Source organism: Protobothrops mucrosquamatus, unplaced genomic scaffold (genome assembly GCF_001527695.2).
Source record: "Protobothrops mucrosquamatus isolate PMUCROS unplaced genomic scaffold, P.Mucros_1.0 scaffold_265, whole genome shotgun sequence".
NCBI classification, from domain to species: domain Eukaryota; kingdom Metazoa; phylum Chordata; class Lepidosauria; order Squamata; family Viperidae; genus Protobothrops; species Protobothrops mucrosquamatus.
This window is the reverse complement of record NW_015386341.1, coordinates 198,798-202,116: the sequence shown is the minus strand read 5'-3', so window position 1 is coordinate 202,116 and position 3,319 is coordinate 198,798.

The following is a 3,319-nucleotide window of genomic DNA, read 5'->3' as shown; positions in this document are numbered from 1 at the left end:
GCCCCTATACTATACCTGTGCATTTGGTTTTTCTTGCCTAAATGTAGAACCTTACTTTTTTCACCATTGAATTCTATGCTATGTAAGGCAATATAGGAAATAGCCAGTACTTAGAATTGTACTCAGAAGCAAATTGGGACTCTGTGGAGCTGGTGAAGCAAAGGTGTGACATGGGTGTAATGCGGCATACCCATAATTACCTCCACTGTCACATACTGACCAATTGAAACTTCTGGATATACTTCAACGGCAGCTCTCTGTAGACCTCATTGCAGCAATGCCCTCAGAAGATGACCAAAGCATGAGTGACCATGCATACTGCCTCCTGTTATGCAACTGGTGCATAACAAAGTTAAGCAAAACCATCCTTAGTCATGACTGTTGCCTACTGTGACCGGAGCCATGAGTCCAGGAGGATCCCAAATTGCACACCACTGTAGTTCTCTCTGGAATAGTGCCATCTCATCCAGAACTAAGGTTGGGAAATCACCAGGTACAGGAAACCCTAATATCCAAGAGCACTCCCTCTTGTTAGGGTTGTTGAAGCATGCTTATTCCCAACTAGACCCCACTGCCTTTAGGCACTGAGACAGAAATTCCAAAACATCATTTGGCAGAGATATATAGCTGAGTATGATCAGAATATTGATAATACTTCACCCAATACCATAAAATGACCTCACACAGTAGCTACACATACATGTTAAACAGGAGTGGACAGAGACATGAGCCCTGAGGCATCCCACACAAGAGGGGTCATGGGGCAGACCTGTTCCCTCCATTGACTGTTTTCTCAAGCCGTTTGGTTCTGCTTAATGAGTGCACACAAATCAGCAAAAAGAAAAGAAATGGAGATTAGTGCTTGCATTTCCCACTTTCTAAGGGTTGGTGAAGCAATGATTTTTTTTGATGTTGTAAACCATTACTCCAATTCAAAGTTTTATTACTCCATAATATATAATCATCATCAGCTTCAAGTCCAACCTCTGTAACCTACTTCCTTTACAAGGGATCAAAATACTCCAAATATTCTAAAATTATTGATGGTGATTAACCAAACCATATTTCTTGCAGCCTTTTGTGACTAAAGCAGCAGTTCTCAACCTATGGGTCGCGACCCCATTTGGGGTCGATCGACCATTTCACGGGGGTCGCCAAGCAAGGCTGTCCGCCATTTTTTTCCCCTTTTCCGGCGGGTGCCTTACCTCCCTTGGGCTGGGCCAGCTGGTGGTCGGCCTGCTCCATCTCTGCCGCTTGCCAGCTACGCCTCGGCAGGCGCAGGGGGCGGAACCACGCATGTGCGGCGCTCCCGGGCAGGGAAAGTCCTCGACTTACGACCGGTTGGGTAGTCCTCGACTTACGACCGGTTTAGTCCTCGACTTACGACCGGTTTAGTCCTTGACTTACGACCGGTTTAGTCCTCGACTTATGACCGGTTGGGGGTCGCGGCATTAAAAAGGTTGAGAACCACTGGACTAAAGACTGTCAAAGGAACATACTGTCCCAAACTAATACTTAGCAGTAGACAAAATTTAATGCACTAATGTGTTAATGTACATCGACCCACTCGTTTCTCATGCCTATTGGAATTTAATACTGACATTACAATATTAGTTTCAATATTAAGACTGAAACTGTTGCAATTAATGTCTTACCGTGCTCTTAAAGTCCATTTTATCTAGATTTTATCAGGCATGAATGCAATTTAAATCTTAAATTACATACACAGAGAAATGATTTCAGTTCAAGACCATGAAGAATATTAAAATATGATTGATATGAATCTTGATTTCAGAATATATGAAAGGTAGACTCAATGAGTTGGCAATACATTTATAGTTGTTCTCCTATAGCCTCTGGCCTTGACTCTGGCAATTCAAAAAGTATTATGTATTACATGTGATCTATTGCTAACAGGCTCTCTTCTCTCTATGTTTATGACTACATTGCCACTATTTCCTATATAAAAGAGTTTAAAAGCGTGCAATTTTCTTTGGGAAAAGATATCACCAGTTCCAATTACTTTGGATAACAATTGATCTCATTTACTGCACAACCCAAATAACATAGATAGATAGATAGGTAGGTAGGTAGGCAGGCAGGCAGGCAGGCAGGCAGGCAGGCAGGCAGGCAGGCAGGCAGACAATTCAAATAAAGTTGAATCTTCCCAATTAATTGGGTGCAAGGTCGTACCTACTACAGCAGCTTAAGAGAAGCCTACCAGAATGACATACAAACATAGTCCTTTTCCTGCCACTATGGTAGGTAGCTATTGGCTGAGACAGCTCTCCATTCAGCCTAAAGATATGGATGATCCCATATAGAGAAGTAACTACATCAGCCCAAATTCCCAAACTATATTACAGGGATTCCAGATTGGGTAACTGCTGCCTGCTCACGTTCAGCTTGTTCTTCTTGTTTTTTTATCTATAAAATAAATACAATGGAAGTTAGCAATTAGGTGATTGGATGGGAAAGGTTTTAGTTGTACAAATATAATACTTTAGAGATTTATATATGTTTGCTGAGTAGTCAAGAAAAAAAGACGGAGAGAAAATGCCAGGATAATGTTGCTGGATCCAATTTGGGTCAGTCACACAGGACTAAGAGGTTTAGTCTTCCAGGCTTTCAGACTCGTGCTGGAGCCCATCCTCAGGGAACATCTCTCTCTCCAGAATGTTCTCTCACACACATTCTGGTGAGAGAGGTTCCCTGAGGATGGACTCCAGCACGAGTCTGAAAGCCTGGAAAGACTAAACCTCTTAGTCCTGTGTGACTGACCCAAATTGGATCCTATAAAATATTTAGGCCCACCTTATGCAGAATTTGGTAATTAAGTCTGCTTTTTCCTCCATAATAATCCCCATTCCTCTTATCTGGGAGTTTTTAGATTATAAATCTACAGGCAGTGAGTACTATGTGTTATTTATAATTTGTATTAATTGCTATGAAACACACCAATTGAAAAGCCCAGTAAATAATTTGTGGGGTGCTCTTGAACTTGTCATTCTCATTCCAAGACAGCAACTACTATATAGATCAATCAATAGGTGAATATTCTCTTTAAAATACTTTGAATAAGGTGACTTTGAAAACCAGGGTTCAGGTCTTCCTTAAAACTGCATAATAGGAATAGAACTTCATGACTGGATGGGAGGGCATGATTCCACAGTATATTTGAGCTGAGCAGATTGTTGATCAGGAACATGTGATCCACATACCCCTGATTGTCCACAAGGGAGATCTTGTGATAAGAGGGCAAACTCCAACACTCTTAATACCTAAGCCATCTTTCACCTACTTGAGCAGCAGGATGGCA